This window comes from Prinia subflava, chromosome 1, assembly GCF_021018805.1.
Source record: "Prinia subflava isolate CZ2003 ecotype Zambia chromosome 1, Cam_Psub_1.2, whole genome shotgun sequence".
Classification (NCBI taxonomy): Eukaryota; Metazoa; Chordata; class Aves; order Passeriformes; family Cisticolidae; genus Prinia; species Prinia subflava.
In genome coordinates this window covers 87599709-87620855 of record NC_086247.1, presented here as the reverse complement: position 1 = coordinate 87620855, position 21147 = coordinate 87599709, and the positions used below count along the sequence as shown (strand labels likewise).

The 21147-nt window shown below is 41.0% G+C and overlaps 1 long non-coding RNA gene across 1 annotated transcript in view; it reads right to left on the bottom strand.

Moving 5' to 3' along the window:
• Positions 1–10695: 10695 nt before the first annotated feature.
• The window catches only part of LOC134552944 (uncharacterized), a 145637-nt gene continuing 135185 nt past the window's right edge, over positions 10696–21147 (bottom strand). The window contains exon 8 of the long non-coding RNA XR_010080989.1: positions 10696–14241. This is a non-coding gene — a long non-coding RNA (uncharacterized LOC134552944). The remainder of the gene's footprint in view (positions 14242–21147) is intronic.

Sequence of the window (21147 nt, the reverse complement as noted above, 5' to 3'; positions counted from 1 at the left end):
ATCTTTTAGATTATACTTTGAGACTGTGGTCTTTTAGTACAAATATAAGTATGCTTAAATTATTATGCTGCCCATTAGGAAGATGATCACTGTTCTTGTACAGAGGAAAATATTAGCAGATAACCAAATATATTCTAAACACCAGAGCAATGTATCAGGGTGAACAGAAGCACAAGCCAGCCCAAAGGCTTAGACACTGCAGTGACTATGACCTAAAGAGATTTTGTCTCCTCTGCTTGCATTCAGGAAATCCAGGTTTGCCTTTCCACCTATTCAAGATCTATAGATCTAATAGAAGGGCAGTACACTTGAGTATCTGTGCCACAAACAGGAAATACCCAAATAACCTAGTATTTTTCGTCTGAAGTAATAGGATGCTCCCAAATATTGTTATTTCCTTAAATGTAAAATGGTAAAGTCTTTTAATTAGTTTTTTTCCAATACTTCCATCACCTCCTTCTCCATAACAACTAATTTTTATTCAGTTTTTCATGTTGTCACATGTAGGTGGAATTTGCCCTGAATTAATCTGAAGCCCTAAGTCTTCTGATTCTGATTTTCTTCTGTGAGAATAAATGAGCACTCTGAGTTTTGACATGGAAGGAACTGGCCACCAGAAATGTTGCTCAATAGCTTAACAGCAGAATAGTTCAAAGGCTAGCAACTTGAAAATTAGACCATTATAGCAATGTTGAGGAATTCACATAATCTACAGTGACTTGTTTAATTTTGCTCTATTGATAAACAAAATGTATTTGATTTCAGTAGTATGAATACATCATGTGGGACAAGCAGGAGTGGGACACACTGGGATTCCACTGAACCTATTCTGCAACATCTGTTGTTCAACCTACTGGTGGACGATTTGGAAAACAGGGTCAACAATGAGGTGACTAAGGCTGGGGTTGATACAAAGTGATCTGTGGTCATCAAACTGACTGTGAACAGCTGCAGAAGGATATCATGGCATTGGGTGCCTGGGTAAAAAAAATGGCAGATGGAGTGCTTCGGTGATAAGTCTAAAACAACGCATATGGGAAAAACATATGCCACTGTATGTTACAGTGCTGATGTGTCCGATGGTGCATCTGCTTCTGGATAACCAACATCTCAGGAAGTACGTGGGAGAGCTGCAACAGTAGGGACAACAGCAGCACAGATGATCGGACCCATGACATTGTTTCCTTATGAGTGGAGACTGAATAATCTGGGACATGTGAAAGAGACACCTAAAATGTTAAAGGTCATAAAACCATGATTGTCATGAAGAAGATTATCAGACGTTATTTTCCTTTTAACTTGTGTGTATATATGTGTGTGCATATTATTTTCCATAACGTAGGACCACAACTGGTGGCAACAGGAATAAGGTTTAGAGCAAATGAAAGTGCTTGTTCTCAAGAGACGAACTTTTATCAATGGGCTGCTTGGGATGTCAAACGTATAAATGGGTTCAAAACATCCTTAGACACACTCATGAAGGAAAGGTCCATTGGGACATCTCAAACACAAAGAGAGAAATACAACACCCAGCTCAGGGAGGTCAGGTTTTCAGGCATGGAAGGCCTTTCCAGAAGCAGCATCACTCTGTGTTTGCCCTGCTGACACCCTCTCTCCCCAGGCTCCTCTTACCGACCGCAGTCAGAGACCCTTGGGCTGATATTGCACCAGAGGGGAAAGTCTGCATTATCATACTCTCGAGGAACTTAGAATCATTCTAAAATGAAATTAAAATGTTGGTTTGTTTTTTGTTGGTTTATTTTTTTTTAGGAGATCAATTCAGGATTTTTCATTGTATTGGCAAATATTTGTTGTATTCACCACTTTTAATAATATGATTGTAATTTAATCCTCTGCTTTAGTAAATACCCTCCCAAACAATCCAGGTCTTTGAATGCAAAACAAGCTATACACAAGTAAGCCAGGAGTGGACACGCTTGGTTGCCTGGTTGTTTAATTAGAAATTGAAGTAAAAGGCATCCTGCCTCAGGGAGACAACCGGGCTGCAGATTGTGACACTGCCATAGCCTTGCTCTGTCTCTCTTTAGCCTTAAGCAAATCTGATCTTGGGTATCCTGACCCTGACTAATTGCATACTGTTTCCTGTGATGCTGTGAAGCTCCTTCTACCCATTGCTGGACTATTAAGCTTCTCTGCTCTGTCTGGTAATTAGCAGAGGAATGGAAAACTCTTTTTTGCTGCTGTTGTTTTGGGGTGGATATTTTTGCATCCTTCTTCCCTCATCCTCCTCCTCCCCTATTCTCTTGCATACAAAGGCCAGTTGAATGCTTAGTTTATCATTTTGTTACACTGTTGAGGGGCAAAGACGTCATATCACCTTTCAAAAGACAAGGAAAGTGATAAATGCAATAACTTGAGAGACAAAGTGTCAGGACACTAATGAAAATCTCTAGTGACAAGACAACAAGGAGGACCTCATTTTAAGAGACTGTAAAAGAAGAAAACTTTTTCAGCCTATGCAAATGTCAAGTCTAAAGTACACTTGTTTAATGCACCAGTATATTTTTCTGTCAGGAACAAAAGTATAGGCGTTATAGGGAATCATTTGTGAATAAGTATGTAAGCAAGTTTAAATGTCATCCATAAAATACAAGAGTTACAAGTCTCTTCTAGCTCATATCTCAGCATCCAGATTTACAAAAAATAGCATGGCCTAGATTAGAAGACTTGTTTTTTGGGTATCTTTTTTTTATTATTATTATTATTATCATTTAATAGGAAATGTGTGTGAGGATGGAATGCAATTTCGATTTTTAATGAAAATGGAGACTAAAATAATACATCCAAATTTTAGCATCCATAAAGACTTCACTGGGTCATTATATTAATTTATTAGATAAAATTAGACAAAAAAAGACATTTGAAATTAATTATAACCAGTTTGCAAAATAACGAGTATATGGTATATGGGAAAAGTATCTCCATCTGATGTGCACCAACCTGCATGTGTAACATGGTCATTATTTGTCCTGTCCCTTTGAAAATCATTTTATTGGAATGTATCAGTTAAACTAAAACACATGACCCTCCTTCTTGTGACATGAAAGAAACCACTGAAGAAAAGTCTCTTTTTTTTCCTCCCTTCTACTCATGTGAACTTTCTTGGGAAAAAGTAGCTTCAAGGATTTTTATCAGTGACTGTGTAATGACAAGTGCATCACATGCATCCTGAACCATTAGCTGCCTACATCTGAAAGAATTTGCTCAACATTTAGGAATTCACTTAATGAAAGGCTGGCTTATTAAGCTCTTCTAGCTTTGGAAGTTGATTGAGCCTTTCTTCTCAACTTCCTGCATGGTTGTAAATGATGCTATGCAGTGCCCTCATGTGATCTATTCTAGACAACAAGTTTGCTTTGTAACACCAAAAGAATCCAAGTACCAGGTGATACATTTCTGATCAGAGATTCAACTGTACAAGAGTCTTCGCAAATCTTTGTGTGAAATCACAAATTTAAAAAGAAGCAGCTCCAGAAAGCATCCATTTATATTCTGGGGAGATAAAGAAACAACACTTCCCTCATATATCCACATGACTTCTGAATCAATAATTAGATTAAAAAAATAGAAAATCAGTAAAAGGCCAAGAGTCAGTGGATGATATTTCTTCTCTCACACTACTGAAACCAACAAAGACCAGAATTAGATCCCCTAAGTCCTGGTCTGTAATTTTTGGCTGAGAGATGAATTTGGTTTTTTAATGGCTCAACACTCCTGACGTTTCAAGACCATTGTGAAGAGGGCTGTGAGAGCACTGTGCTCTGCACTGGGTAGGCATTGCTGCCTCCTGTTGATCAATGTAAATGCCTGATGTGGGGGGACACAGAGCAGGATGGCATTAGAGGAAGAAGTTACCATGGGAGGACATACCAGAAGGAGAGCCCACTGGCAGGTGGAGCACTCACCTTCATCCCAAACTCAACTGTATTGTCAAATTTATGGGACGAGCAAGACATGTTTTCTTAAAATTGCAGAGAAGCAGGTTTGCTTTCTGTGATCTCATTTTCTCTTCATGGTGGGTGTAAGCACCACTAAACAGTGTCAGATGGGCGTCACTGGAGACTGGAATTGCTAATAAAAGAAGTTTGATCTTGTTTTGGGATTTACAGGCAGAGTGCCCATGAATGAGGATGGGACCAGGCTCTATTTCTGTGGGATAGGTAAAGCACAGGGAAAAACAAGAAAGCCTTTTTGAGGCTTGGGAAGAGGGTTGTGTCACATGAGTTTGGCACAGGGTCCTTCAACAAGACATCTGATAAGTAGCTTATGAAACTACATTTATGAAATTAAATTTAATTTTAGAACAAAACTATAGACAGCATGCATTCCAGGTAATTTTTCTTCAGGCTCCAAGGACTGAGGTTTTTCAGTTTTCTTTTTTGTTTCCCAAACTGATTGCCTACTTAACTCCTCGAATAATTATCCCTGATGACTTTGATCTACAGTTACTAGTGAAATAACACCTTCTTCTAAGGGGGCAGGTTGCCAGCTTCCTCCAAATGAAAGGCCTGGATTTATGAAGTCATTTCTTGATGATCTCACTCATTATCTTCTTGTCTCTGATCTTCCCTTTTGGGTAAGGTTATTGGGAAAGCTGAGTAAGGTAACTGTAGTCTCAGGACAAATTTATCCTCATCTATTGTGTATCTTGCCTTTAAGAGTTGATGCAGCACAGACTTTATTACACCCTATGGGGAAGAGCTCAACTTAATGACAGACAGGAGACAGGGCAAACAAAGGTATTTAAGTACCGGCAAATCATAGCTGTTACACCAACAATCAGGAGATTTTCTTTCAAATTATGTGTGAGTTTGGTGTGGAGTACAGTCATACTGATCCTGAATTGTTCTGCACCTCTAATTCAAAATAAGTTGATAAAGTACCCATTGGTGCTTGTTTCAACATCCCCAGAAGGTTCTCCAAGAGAAATTCCTTTATGCGTCCATAAGACCGATGATAATGGAAATAAGACCTTATAGCATGTTCATAGCACTGTGCTTGTATTACCAGAGTCTAGCTGACGGCAGAATACAGAAGTTGCTTGCCAGAAAATCCATTTTTCACAACTCTCACTCTGGCTAGATGTAAGTCAACACCCAGCCAAGAGAAAATAAGTGGTTAAAAATAGTGCCAGAAGCCATAATGGCTGGAACTGGACACTGGAGGGAGACACAGTTGCACAGACTAACCCTAAGACACTCCTGTCCTTTCTTGCACAAGTATTGACTGCATGCCCTTAAGAACGATGCATTGAAACCCCAGTTGACCTGCCTTGATTCCTCATTCTCCACACCAGCAAGGAAGGAGAGAGAAAAAGAAAGCCTGGGCCAGTTAATGAATCATAAAGCCCTACTCTTTGTTGTTGTTGGAGAAGGAATGTGAAGTTCCTGTACAAAGCCTGCAGGAATTCATCACCAATGGTGTGGAACTGTTTTTCCAATCAAGCCCTGAGAACCCATCATGATTTGCATTCATGTAAACACCTACATTTTTTCGTTAACTGAACTGATTTAACTGCTAATTAAAACTAGTCAGTAAGCACAACACAAAATTAATTAAACCATTTAGTCAGTAGATGCAAATGAGGCAAAGTTATGGCTTGGACACAATGAAAAGAAGTACAAGTACTACTCATCATCTGGCAAAATAGTTCTTGAGGTAAATACTTTCCCCAGAGATGATGTAAAGCAATAAAAAAAAAAAAAAACAAAACCACACTGCTGAGTACATATGATCTTTTATTGATAAAATATGCTGGAATCCGTCTTCTTCTCTTTGAAACAGTGATGAAATGGACTCAGTGGATTTCAAAAATGCACTCCCATACAAGAAATATTTCATAGCAAGGTCTGGATCCCAGCTCAATCTACACAGGCATGCGAAGTTGCTCCTGCCTGACACTGGCAAGTGTTTTGCCTCAACCTGGACTTTGTATTTTTGACAGCTATTTTTATAGCTGTACATTTTCTCATGGGGAAAGTATCTGCTTGGTGAACTATATTGTCTGATGATAAGTGGAAGGAGTATTTTCTCAGAGAAAAAGCCAGAAATGTGTGGCTCTGTCTGCAGTATCCAAGCATTCTGCCTCCTCTTTCCCCAGGACTCGTGTGCCTCACAACTTAATTGTACTTATTCTACTAAGATCTGCCCTGGGATAAAGACACACACCACGTTGTATAAACTGCGAACTGAAATAACTTAAGAAAAAAATAAAAAAGGAGAGGAAAAAGAGAGCCAAGATGCACAAAGGAGTGGTCTATCAGCTATTCATGTGTGAAAGACTGAACCCAGGAACAAGTCTAGTCCTCATAATTCACTGGGTTGCCTGTGAGGTGCTTGGGAGTGCCCAGGAGAGTTTCCTGATGCAGGTTCAGGTGTCTAGCAGGTGTCTACCCATGTGGCATTCAGACCTAAGTGCAATGCTTCCAATTAGAGAGTGCCAACCATCCTTCCACCTCTTCCCTTATTTCAGGTGCCCCAGAATGGCACTGGAAATGGGACCCCCTGGAAGGGAAGATATCTGCACTTAAGAAACTGCCTAGCAAAAGGTCTGGGAACAGAGGGGGGATTTAAATATTTCCTGTTCCTCTGGGTCTCCACAGCAGTGTCCCCTCTCCTCTGGCTTCCATCTCCCAGCACGTGGCTCTTCCTGCTGACCACACACATCTCACACTTCATCCTTTCTGAGCACAGGATTCAAGTTTTCCTTTTTGTGGCATGCAGCTGCCATCTTGAAAGCTTTCTGCATTCATGCAGTTCCTAAAACACTCCTCCAGGATGCAGGAGAGCTTGTTCCCTTTCCTCCTGCTGCCTGAGGGAACGCAAGCTCGCACACCCTGATGCTGGAAGTCCGAGCCAGCAGCCCAGTGGCAGTGCTGGTAGGCACAGGAGAGCAAGGGGACTTGACTCCCTCCTGCTGGGCATGTGCCATTCCACAGAAATATTCCTGGGGACCCTTGGGCCAAAGACAACCTCCCAGGCTGGGGAAGAACTGCTCTCCGGTGCTGACCCTGCTCACAGGACCACATCCTGTACCTGTTCCACAGACAGCTACCGGGCTGGCCCTGAGGGGTTTTCCCTAGCAAAATGTGTAATTCCTAACTTCCCAGTGGGGTTAGGTGGGAAGGTTCTGCCAGGAGGGCATTTCTATCAGTGAATGAAGTGTGATCTGTCAGTAACTGGACACAGGAAAACACAAAGCACCTTTGGATGTTGGAGGCTGTGTGAGCAGAGAGCTCAGGCTTCAGCCAGGCCTAGGGAAATGTCCTTGAGGCTTCCAGAGAAGCAGGGAACAGTCCCAAACTTCACCCACAACCCCCAAAACCTTCTGCTGTCACTCCACCCTTCCCCAGTCTCTCCTGAACAGCAAAACCAGCTGAGTGCAGGAGGGGTTGCACGTGCCGAGATCCAGGGATACAGCAGCTGGAAAGGTCCCTGCTTGGCTGGATCCTTCCCAGCCTGGCAGCCAGGCATCCTGAACACCAGCAGTCAAGTGCCGTGCAAAGCATCATCCGTTTTGCCAGAACAATGCTTCATTTTTCTGTCTGTGCTACCAAACTGTTTCAATGCAGTTGGAAAAACTAAAAAGAACAGCTTACTCATTTTTAGCTAAGTAAAGAATCCTGCAAGCCCCACATCTGATTGATGGTTGGTTTTCACTTAATAATAGTCTTCTGTTTGAGATGTTACCACATCCTTTCTCATTACCGTTAGGGTTATGACAGTGTAAGAAGTCTTTGTTTCCTTAACCTTCTTTTCAGCCACCTTTAGATGGATTTCTGCCTTAGCTGCTTTCATTCTAACACAGAAAACACATGTTAAGGAGGAAAAAAAAAAAAAAACCAAAAAGAACAAGTAAGGACACCTCTCCTTTCCTTGACTGATTCTGGAGGAAGGGGGAACAGGGCAAGGTCAAGGCTGTATTTTAATATTCCCCTCTTCCCTTGTGATTTCTGCTAATTTTAAGAATACCCCACTCCTCAAGTGTTCAGTCAGGGTGAGGTTTATTGAGCTCTGTCTCTCCTACTTTCATGTGGACCATTTTGAGTTGTGGGAGACAACACAGTGCACAGTGTGTGGAGCTCCTGCCACCACAGCACCCCTCACACGAGACACCTGTTAAGGCTGCTGTGCACAAGGCTTGCTGACTGCCAGCTTTGAGGCAAACCTAATATAGCTACACTGTCAAAGGTATGGTACTTATCTGCATACTGCAAAGATGGAACTAATGCAAGCCAAAATAGTTTTTCTTTTCTTTCTGTAAGTACCATTACTAATATATTTCACATGGTTAAAAATGCATTATATCTAGGCTCCTTCTTTAAATGTGCGTGCATAAATTTAGCTTGGATACTGTTAAATATAATTTCAAGCAGCAGAAACAAAATAGCATTTTGCAAAAAAGCATTTAAGCAGAAACAAATGCATTACAGTTAAAGTTTCATGAACACTGATAAAATTTCCGAGTAAAGCAGCTTAATAAAAACAAAACAGAAACAAGGGACCATAAACCTCAGTTAGGGCCATGGGAGGCAACTTCAGTTTACAAAATCCACACTGTAGGGAAAACTCAACCAAGAACTGTCCCTTGTGAGAGAAGAGGACCACAAGGCATGTTTTTGTGGGCAGGTCTTTGGGCTATACAGGTGACAGGAGCTGGACTAGACGTGCTGCTATCCCAGCTGTGGCACAAGGCACAGCTCTGCAGGGCCCCTTAGAGAGACTCCCTGGGGAGCTCAGCACAAGGATGAACAAAAAGCTCTCTGCTTGGGCTGCCTCCTCCTGGCCCTGCTGCAACAGCAAACCCTGACACTGCCTAAGGCAGCAGGCTGCTGCAGCCAGCACAGTAGTGCCTATTTTGCCTGTTTTCCTGGTCCCTGGAAACTCAGACGGCTGCAGCTGCCACCACCAGTGAGGACATAGTCAGGATGCATGGGATGTCCAGGACACCAAGACCAACATCCCAGCAGTATTTTCTTCACTCTTTTCAACCTATCCCATGTCCCACAGGCTGATACAGAAGCAGCAAACCCAGTTCACTAGGCTCACAAGGCTTCTCCATCCTGATTCTGCTCCTTTCCCTTTCCCATCTCTGTTGCCTCCTGCTCAGTTTTGCCAATAAGCAGAAGATATTGGCTGAATGTGATTGTTCTAGAATTCAAGATAGCCCAAAAGGGCTGCACAGCACTGTGCTGTATAACTATACACCCTGAGTTAATAATCTTATTGTCTGCAAAGCACAGGCCTATCAGTCATTTGAGCCTTACTACCAACTCAGAATATGTATAATTTAGTTTGAAAGTCCTTTGGAGCAGGGATTTTCCTCTGCTAAATATCTGAATGGTGGCCTGTTGAATAGAGGCTTCTGATCAATGCTTCATAGTAATCCTGTAACCCAAATAATCTTCATAAGAAAATAAATATATCTCAAATCAAATATCTAATGATACTACTCAAGAATTCCTAGGCATGTTTCTAAAATATTTTTTAAATCATATTAAAATGTAGGGTTTTGGTATAATTTACCTTCTGCAGTATTTTATATGACCAAAAGGCCTTTTTTCTCCCTGTTTCATCCACTTATAATCTCATGGCTATTTCAGGGGGAACAAAGAAGGACTAGAAATCATGCATGTGATTATAAGAGCCTACCCTTTGTCACAGACAACCCTATCTCCCTCCATCTCACTGTGCCAGGATAGTATTTCTTGGGTTGCAAAATCCAGCATCCAAAAGTTTGGAAGTTCAGATTTTATCTACATATCTAATTCAGCCACACTGTGTGTGTTACAACAGAATGTGAGTAATTAAAGTCTATTATTATGAGTTTCACCTTATCCAAAGCAGACTGGATGGAGCACATTTAATGGGTGAGTTTGCAATAACTCTTTTTCTTTATTACTCAGTGTGAGGTGCCCAGCTCTGCAGCTGGAACTCTATTTAGATCTTAAAATAATTTTTTCACAATCTTTTCTTTGCCTCCACCATTATTGTGCTTTATGGGTATCAGTGTTTGGTTTGGGTTTTGTTTTTGTTTTTTTAAAGGGATAACCTCCTGAGATAGCAACAGATTTTCTGTGTTTTACAAATAAGAAGGTGGGACACAGAAAGGTTGAGATCTTACGTGGAGCCACATTCTGGGTACCTGATCTGAGATGCTACTGGTTTTCATAGATCTTTTCAAGTGCAGAGTGCTACCATTTACAGCTCCAAACATGATGTATTTCTCTTGATCTTGTTCTGACCTCCCATCTTGGGTAGACAAAAGGAGTAGGATACCACAATCAGAAATTTTCCCTGAAAACAACTGTGAGAACCCGATGGTAAGGGCAGAAAAGGAGTCCTACTGGTGTGGGCAATGCTTAAATGCCTTCACTATGAAGTAATCTCTTCCACATGCAACCCCCTGCCCTGTGCACCCACATCTTGTAGGTCTACCAGACAAGCAAGCAAGGGTCCCTGAGACAGCTGTCTCCTTCGTTACAAAACCTTGGTTGAGGTCCAGAATAGCCTGAATAACAAGGAGCCCCACAGCCCCACCTATAATTATGAAGTGAGCTTCCAAATACAATATCAACCACAAAGGCTTAAGGAACATTTACTGCTGCATGTAGAACAAGCTCAGGTTTAAATACTGACAGATTTATTTGTTCCAGTTGAAAAACCAAACAACATTCAATAAATTCAGTATGTGATAGTAGCAAGCAGTAGGACTGCTACAGAGCACACATCAAGCCTCACTGTGTGAGGTTTCCTTGTTGGCCATCTTATGTGGAGAGCAGAAGATCAGCACCAGAGCGAGCAGGCAGAGTGTCACCGGTCTTCTCCTTGCATGTAAAACACTCATGTCAAAATCATTCAGCATGTAGTTAGCAGCAAAACCAGTACGTGTTTTTGCTGTAACATCTCCCCACATTTGCTGTTTCTTAGACAGCAGAGCATCCCATCTGATAGCTGGTGCAGAGTCCCCATGGTGTCAGAGCTGCCTGGAGCCACAGCAAGGCAAGGGCAAGAAGGATCCCCGGAAGGGTGCCAAACACACCTAGGCTGTGCCACCAACACTGCCAGCAGTGCCACCCAGGTCTGTGGTTGGAGTCTGTCTACACTATCACTGTGATTAACTATGCTAGCAACTTTTAATTACCTGCAGATGGGGTGGGAGCATGTGGGGAAATTGCTATCTTGTAGAATAAATCATCGCCTCCCTTCTTTTTGTCCCTTATGCAATAGAAAGCACTGACTTTGCCTACTGACAGCAATAGGACCAGGATTTCCTAAGCCTACTGTTGGGGATCTAGTTCTGAAAATGATGGAAAATTTTGGCAGTGTTGTGAATAAAGTTCTTCCAGCTGGAAGCCTTCAATTTTGATAAATGCTCTGTATGTGCTGGCTCCACAGAAAGCATTAAACTGCTGTAGGATCACACCCATCACTGAGAACAGCAAAGGTTTTCTTCTTCTGCCTGTTCAATAACATATTTTTGTCTGATGCCATTAGGGTTTTTGAAAAGAAGCTAACCTCCTACTGGACCCAGTGAAAGGGAAGAAATGCAAAATGCACTAGTAATGACCAGGTAAGTTTTTTATCTCATATTTAAATACTTTAAATACGTGGATCAGTTGTAGCAGTTGATACAGAAGAACTGTCTTAGAAGAAACTGAGGTCAGTGCCTCAGCTTTCTCATGTGGAGGCTCAGTATTTTATAAAAAATCAGGATTTTTCCAAAATTCATATGCATTCATATGTATCTCTCATTTATGAATGTTTGAGCCAGTAATCATTACAAACAGGTTGCTAGCTTGCAAAACAGCAAGGAACCTTGACTTCAGTTTTTTAACATTATTCTAGCACAATTAAATTCTGTTCTGTACACTAGGTTTCTCTTTGTCAGGGAAGAGTTTATTCTACAAACATTGACATTAATGAAATACAATTTCTCAGTGTTATTTCAACCAAAAGCCCAGCTCTGCCTCCTTAACTTTTATGACCCCTACCATCAACATGTGTGCCCATCTCTAGTAAGGAGCAGGTTTGTGCACATCTCAGCATATTTTTCTTTCTTTTCTTCCGTATTTTCACTCAATTTTGTCAGCTAAGCAGGAGATGCATGTGGACTGCCCTCTGTGCAAACTGCCCAGCTGCATACTCGCCTCATGACTGGCCAGCCAACTCCTCAGACACTGGGTCAGCCAAATGCTTTGGGAAAGGGCTAAACTTTACGTCACGGCTCTTTCTGGATAAAGGAGTGGACGAAGCTTTCCTTTGCCACCCAGCCTCTGTTTTCATAAGGCACCTGCTCCTCCCTGCAATTTGGTGATGTCCTGACTCTCATTTAGGTCAGACAGTTCCAAAGTTTCTGGAAGAGGAGTGACTGATTGACATGGAAGACTTGCAACTCCTCCACCAACCAAGCCACAAACATACTCTGCCAGAAATACTATGTGTTGGTGAAGAGTTTTGTGCAGAGCTCACACATATCTGAAACAGAAGGAAATATGTAACAAGAAGCACAGCAGAGCCAGTATACAGAAACAACATATGCAATTACTTGAGTATATACCAACAGAATTTTGTATACCACTTAGGGCACACCATACTGGTGTTTAAAAAGAAAATCCTTTCAGTTTTCATCACACTAAAAATTTACCATCTGTTATATGGAAGTTTGTTTTTCCCTTTTGTTGTAATTAACTTTTTATTGAATTAATTACTCCAGGTGAGCTGGAAGTGGCTGTTCTACCTCACCTGGTGTGGCTGGGTATACCCACGCCCATCCTTGCCATTCACCATTGAGATGTAAATCGTCCTGCTCCCCACACGAAACCCTTGGCACACACCCAAAAAGCCTGCTAGCGACAAAAAACAATAACATGGCAGGCAGCTGCTGCTGCACAGAAGGGAAAAAAGTTTCAGTAAAAAGGACATATATTTCCTGCTTGGTCATTTAAAAATGTGTATTCTACTGAACAAAGCAGGTGAGAAAACATTGGAGATAAAGAGAAAATGAATTTTAAATAACTTACACATGGCATCCACAGGACACTGACCCCTTTTCTGCATGACAATGAATAATTTTGCTACCTTGATGCGTTATGCATTTGTGTGTGTCTGAGTACATGTATACACACAGGCACAAGCAGTAAAGAAAACCTGAGTTTAGAAGAAATTAGAGTAAAGCAGTGAGCTGAAATGGATTATGAAAGAGTTCTGTTAATTGCAATAACATTATACTCAAACATATAAAAAAAGGTAGAAGTCCTCATCTGAGGAGCCTGTCTGGAGATGATGAATTAATTCCATGCACATTTATAAATTGAGGTCACAAAAGAAATAGATGAAAGCTGCTTAAAATAAAATTACATATTGCATACATGATTATCTCTCAGTGAGACAGCAAGAAAGAATAATCTGTTGCTAAGTTTTATTTATTTTAGCTATTTATTAAACCTTCTTTTAGTGAAGAATAAAAGACAAGATAATAGAATACAGAACAGAGTGGCAGAAGCCAGACCCTTGTGGACTGATGAGTACTACACCATGTGTCACAATCCTTATATTTTGAGAATGTCCTGAGACAGTGGCAGCTTTCTGCAGTAAAGGTGGCCTCCACCTTGTGATGGTTCTCATGTATGTGCAAAGCCCAGTACAGCAATATGGCCTTTATTGCCCTTGGGACAGCACATGCTGTTCTGCTTTTTACCAAGTCTGTACCTGTTCATGTACTTTTGCTTTTTGTTATTGTGATGTATTTTTCTCTTCCTCTTTAAAATGTGCTCAGAGCTTAGGTTAAAGCTCTCCTTGCTGAGAGACAGATGCAGGGACGAGGTTCCTATTATCTGAGTTGTTCATAGCCAACAGAAGAAGCGACAAAATAGGATCATGCAGAACAGGCATACATGTCATCACTGTTAGTGAAGTAATTACACATTTGGCACTGGTACAGGCTTTCTGCTTGCCAAAGCACTGGGTGGAAGTTTAGGAAGAAAATGGTTATCCCTATTCAGGGCAAAGCTGGTCAATCAATCCTTTATCAATTCCCCTGACACAGCAGCTCAGGATTGTGGTTGACTTCCCAGAGAGCACATGGGATGTCTCCAGTTAGCAGAAACCCACTTCTGAGCGTATCAATCCTGAAACCACATGATCCTTGGAGGCAATGAGGTCCAGCGACTTGCTAGAGAGGGTAATGCCATAAGATGCTTTTCTGGTCTGGATGCAACACTAGAAAATGAGAAAAGATGCAGTCAGGAGAAACTCTAATCCACACAACAAACTTAATAGTATTTGGTTTGCCAACCACACTATTATGCTTTTCTGAGCACTGGTGTGGAGCTTGGGTTTCGACAGTGATTGTCTCAGTAGCTATTTGCTGGCTTGAGTTTGTCTGATTGTGTCACAACTAAAATGGAATAATGTGCTGAAATGATAAAAAAATGGGAAATCTGTGAGTAACAATGGCCAAACCTACCACAGAAAATGTAGGGAGGAGTTCTCAGAGCTGGTGGAACAATACTATTGCAATACACCGTTGATGGGACTCAAGCCAATATCTCCACACGATGCTGCAACACACAGTGTGGACATAACAGCTCAGGGCATGTTGAATCCCAGCACCTCTGCACCACATCGTTGCACAGCACAAACCTGCCAAAGAAGTCAACATGGGGCCAGCTGGCACAGCAGCTGGCTCAGACACTCTTATCTGGCTGACAAGCCCTCAGTGGCAGTGTAAGGGAAAATGATGACACAAGGGACACTGGCCCCCACCATGAGCACAATCAAACTCAATATCAAATCACATCAAAACTTACATGCCTCCTATTTATCCTTTTCTGCCCAAGCTATCTATAGCGGTTATTTGTGACTTCGTTTATTTTAAGAAGACCCATCCTCTGAACCGGTTGCTTAAACCAAGGTGACCAAGCAAGCACTCAGGTGGGGAATTACAGATCTGGTTAAAGTGAGCTATCAGAAGCTGCAATAATTAGGTTGCCTGGGGACTCAGCTTCACATCCAGCCCAGCATCACCACTGGAGGAAATGGTAACTCTGCTGGAAAATTGTCATCCCTTTCTTATAAACCACATCAGGAGATATCTCCTCTCCAAAGCACATCTTGTGATCGTAGCCACAGAAATACCACCTAATGGGTGGAGAAAGTAGGCAACCCTGGACTAAGTCCTTCTTTGTTTCGTATAGGAACTGACATTCTATTTAAAAGCTACTTAAAGATCATATTCACATGCTGTCAAACATGTTATTAATTTTTATAAAGCAAGTGCGAACGCAATTTCACCCTTATTACACAAATGTGTGAAAGGACAGCTAGAGCATTCATCACACCAAAAAATTAGTCCCATGCATTTCCCTGTAAAAGTTATTTAAATGGATGTGCAAATCTATGTGACTGTATGTGTATTCTAGATATTTAATATATAATTTCATAGATACATTATACCTATCTCTACAGATAGCCTCCATTTTTATTTAAACAGTTGTTTATATATCTGACCTATGGGATTTTTGCTCAGTCTTTCTAGGCCTTAACATACTCAAATATGACCTAAATTGCTATGACTTGCCATTTGCTTGTAAAAAAAAGTTGTACATAAATATGAGCCTTTCATGCTAAATAAAAAAAATATTTTTTGTGAATTTGACTTTATGAAGGAACCAACAAAACCCTCAGTGACTTTAAAGACAAGTTTTTTCCAGCTGTTCATTAACATAAATAGATTGCATTTTCACATGCCACAAATAGAATAGAATAGAATCATAGAATGGTTTGTGTTGGCAGGGACTTTGGGCAAGGATATTCTGAATGAGATCAGGTTGCCCAGGGCCTCATCCAACCTGGTCTCGAACATTTCCAGGTGTGGAACATCCACAGCTCCTGTGGGCAACCTGTCCAAGTGCCTCACCATCCTCACAATAAGGAATTTCTCCCTAGTCTAAACCCACCCTCTGTCACCTTAAAGCCATTATGCCTTGTCCTGTCACTACTACCCTTGTAAAAGCTCCTCCAGGGACTTAAGATAAACTCCATCAATTTCACCAGAAGTAAGGCGGTGCAGTCTTGAGGCTCCTCTTTGTGGAAGAGTGCTGAATACACTCAGCAACAACACCTGCATGCACTCCTGTCAAAGCACCACTGACAAAAGGCAGATGCATGAGCAGCTGAACAGAAGCTCCTCAGCTGCACTCCGTGAAGGCTTTGACATGCACTGAGTAAGCTGCTGGATGAGACCCACACAATCCTGACTGCAGTGAACATTTTGAGCTCAGCTTGAATGCAGAAAACACTGTCTCAGGCAGAGGACCCTTACTCCACAGGGTCCAGCTAGTTTCCACTACTTGCATGACTAAAAATTACTCAGCCAAACTGTCCCTCAGTCTGTTACCATATGCAAGTTACCAAAGTATGAGGTTGTTTGATAAGGTTCATATCATAAGGTTCATAATTTATGAGGTTCACTCATAAATTATGTTTACTCATAATAAATCTATTGCAGGTATGCTGTGCAGATAACTTTTTGAATAGAAAACTGCATGAACTATAAGCACATATTGTTCTTTTAAAAATCTTCCTTTCCAGAAGTTTATACTGATTTTGGCTACTAGCTCTAGCTAAAATGCAGAAAGAAAAGAGGGCTAGGGCTATGACAAGAGCAACTTGGCTTCTGAAGGAGCAGTATTTGTTTTCAGTTATTACAAAATTGTATACAGTTAGTACAGCTTACAGATGCCTCCATTCACACAGAGGGCTTTCAATAAAGTGTGTTTACATATTATTTTCCTAGAGAAACATTTCAATAAAACCCAAAACACAGCAATGATCCTGTAAGTAAATAAAATTATTTACTCTAACTGCACATGAATGGTATTATTATTGTGGCAAAATCCACTGATCCCTAGAAAGCCACTGGAGACAATTTCCAATATGAAGGGTTTATGGGAGTAGATGCAGAAATATCCCAAAAGGTTGCTAAGGAACTAGCAGATATATGCATTTTTTGCATAACCGACCTGAAAATATATCCCTGTTTGTTGGATTAGGCAAACTGAGAATGCTATGTGGAATGAGATACAACAAATTCTCCTTATTTCCCTTAATCAAGAAACCCCTGAGAACTATAACTATGAATAATTCAACCTTTCACTAACATTTGGTGCAATTAATAACAGTACTTTAAAGCTGCTAGCTTTGTTTATCTTTTTATGCATAATTAAAGGGTGTTGATATTTAAGTTTTCAGCCAAGGAGCAAACTAGGTTTGGCTTTGCTGGCAGCAGCTGCTCCTGACTCAACTAGGATGTGATAATCTGATGTTGCCCCATCTCAGCGCATGCGGCGCAGTCAGCTTTCCTCTGCCACCACTCCTGCTCATGCTGAATTGTGCTGGAATTCTGTGCTCTGTCTGAATCAGTAACTGACTGTCTTCTTCCTCCTCCCCTCCTCTTTGCCACACGTGCATTGGCAGCTTGGAGCTGTGGTCAGAACTTGCCTAATTTTCTCAGAGGTACCGGTCACTGAAGGCATGGATTTTGGAAAGTGATATTCTGTTCCACACTTCCCAACAGTTTCAGATGCATATGCAAAATAAAGAAATCTGAAAAACAGAAAATCCAGTGCACTAGATTTTCTGACCCTGTGATTAAATGGATACCTGGCTTCCAAAGCACAAATGAAGTCCAGAAAGTTCCCTTTCTAAAATATGTGCTCCAAATTTCTATGGTGCTACTATATGATTTGTCATTTCAGTTTCCTTTTGTCTCATCAGAGAATTCCTCTAGCAGATTACTTTATTACATTTGCTAAAAGGAAACTCTCCAAAAAAGTCTCTAGTAAGAGATATCACATAATTTTCCACTTTTCCCAGTGTTTTTATTAATTAAAAAAAAAAAAAAAAAAAAAAAAGGTGATTTTTAATTTCCAGCACTTTCTGGTAATTGGGAAAGTTTTTAAATTAGGAACCAAAAGCAACGAATGAGTGATTGTATTTCTCCTTTAGGTCAGAATATAAAGTGTTGAACTCCAGATTTAATAACACTACAAAGGGTTTCCTTTTACATTTTCTGTAACTTAGCTGGTTTCTGACTACAGGGCCCTCTACATGTTTTGAAGTCACACACATGGCTACATTAGCATCACAGTTTTAAGTCCCATCTGCATATATGAAAGCTATTACCTTTTTCAGTTTTTCAGACTTTTAAATCCATCTGAACAAAGAGAAAAATTAAAATATGGCCGTGTTTTCATCAAATGAAACAGTCAACTGCAGCCACCACCCCACGACCTCAAAACAGGCCCTGCTTCTGGAGCTAGAGCAAGAACAAACTTCCTAGGTGTAGCCTCCGCTAACTTTCTCTTGTGGGGTTCAAACATCCTTCTGGGGTAAGCTGGCTGACTATGTTCAGTAATTTCTCATTTTCTTGTGAGAGCACACTTTGTAAAAACGAAGTGATTCCAGGTGGCAGGCACAGCCAGTTAGAAACTACACCACCCGGTTACATCTATTCACACTCACAATCTGGTTCCCAACTTTTCCTGGTTTTCTGGGGATCACATAGGCCGTGTTCCTGAAGCCCTTTGAAGTGTTTCCAGAGCTGTATGGATAACTGAGAAATATTTTCTCAGCAATGGTGGAATAAGGGAGATGGGAACATGGTGTTTTCGGTGGACCCAATCTGGTTTTGTGCTTCGAGACAGTTCACTAGATAGAGAAATAACATATTTTGTTTCATTCATTGTGTTCATACTTTGGCTTGCGCTTGGAGAGAGGAGTCTATGTTCAACTACTTATATCCATGGTTCCATGCTTTGAAAGGTTGTTAGAGGGTCTGAATACCCATGAAACCAACTGAGCCCAGCTGGAACTTTGGGAACAGAAAATCCAAGTTAATATTCTCAAACATGGCAATGTCATACAGAATCCAAAGTCTCAGCTACAAAATGTCACAGGACCACAAAACAACATAAAAAAATACCAAAACCAAACCAAAACAATAACAACAAAAAAAACCAACCAAAAAACCCACCCACAAACAATCAAACCAAAATAAAAACCAAACCAAACAAAACCACAGAACAAAAAAAAAATCAAACTTTAGGGAATGATTAAATTCTGAGCCCTCACAAGGGGTAAGATGTTAGATGGGCCTCATACAGTGCTCTGGTTCCTAATCTCTGAGTAACATTTGAAGTAGGTTTTGGTTCTAGAGGTCACTTAGCTACCTCAGAATATTTTTCTCCCAGATACTAAATATGTGATTAAAGAGTCAGCTGCCTGTAAGGCTATTGGCTTGTTTCCCTAACCCAGGAAGGACTAACATCCTGCCAAAATCTTTTTCAGGCTTTTCCCTCGGGCTGACTTTATTAATTCAAGGAAGAAAAAAAAAAAAAAAGAAGAAAAAAAACCCAATCACAAAACATGAGCTGCAGGGGCCATTTTCCCATGCTGCAGCTCTTGTTGCTCCAAAGCCAACATCTCTCCTTTTATTCCTCATCTTAATGAGCTTTCTCAACTCTTGGTAAGCACTGTCTGACCTAAATGAGTCAGGGAATGGGCAGAAGTTTCCACCTCCTGGGGCCCTTGACCTTTAACGTGGCTGCCTTTCCTTGCTGTCCTGCCTGACCTCAAACTCCAGGACTGGCATTAAGCTCTTTAGGAAATTAGCACAATAGACATATAGTTAAGTACCTACTTGGATACCCAATTTCGAGCTTCTGTTTTTGAGAACTTGCCTGCTGTTCCCTCTGCTGTAAGGCAGGATGTGGTTATTGCTGGCATTAAATGTTGTTCTGCATCCTTAACTTCTCATGGAAAGGGAAAAGTGAGTGAGGTACTCCAGGGGTGGAAGCAAAATGCTCATATGAAGCTGTCAGCTTGCTTAGCATTTAGGTACCTAGAGTTGTATTGGTACCAACAAACGCTTTGTGAAATTGTTGCTGCTTCTGTTGTAGCATTTCTGCTACGGCTCCCTAAATAGAATAATTGGCCAGTTTGCTCAAAACATGGCCTCAGTCTCCAGAGGGCAGGTAGAACAGAGACCACGTTATTGCAGTGAGCCACAGCCCAGCACTCTGTCATTTAAATGTCATGAAGCACAAAGATGGATGTTGCATAAATATCAGTGTGGGCAGAACAAAGGCCCCATTCTGTAGATGGCCAGCAGTGCACACAGTTTAAGGGGAAATGCTCCAAGTCACTGTGATGTATGGAGGTGAAAAGCTTTGCCCTCCCAAGTGTTGCCAGTGTTTCCCAGGCTCATAACAAGCAGGTGCCAATCAGAACAGTAACAGCCTTCAAAGAGCTACGCTTTCCCAGCCCCGGATTCACTGTTACCTCCTGCTTTTGGGATGCTGAAACCTCCTTTTATAGGTCTGTTCTCCACAGCCAATATGTTCATACATTTATATACCAAATATTTCCCTCTCAGTACCTGTCATGCCTATATCACAGCTTAATAGCATGACCAGCCACTTGCATTTTCTTTTTGTAGTGCAAGGGTGTCACCACCTACAGTCCCAAGCCCGGAGAATGTCTCTAGCTTGTTATAGTTTATATTAAAAGAGCAGTTAGGCAGCACTAATGCTGTCTGTAATTGCAGAAGAAAGATCATGCAATACAGTATTTTGTGTTAAATAAACCTCCAAGTCTTTTAATGCTGGAGAAAGGAAATTTTTTTATTTGTTTTTGTTTTAATCTGTTTTTGTTGACATTGAATTTAATGGGAGGGAAAATTTTAATGCTATTCAAAACAGGTTATTTTTGAAGGAGGAGCAGGAGATCAAAAACCGTATCCTATGCAGGCAATGACTTTTAACTAGAACAGCTGGGAAGGTCTGATCAGATTCTAGATCTCTCAATGGGGTGAATAGAGAAGGAAGACAAAAAGACAAACTAGAGGGGAAAAAAAGGATTTTTTTTTGAAGATATTGTTCTAGTTCCTTCCCCCATGCATCTTCACAAGGGCAATAAAAGTAAATGGCTTCCTGCTCCTTGTTCTTACCATGAGTTTGAAATTTTGTGTCATTTGACAAGGGTTACTGTCCCTTGATAATTTCCAGAGTGCGTTAGGAGAAAATGGCACTTTGGAAACAATTTGAAAACATAGACTCCACCCAT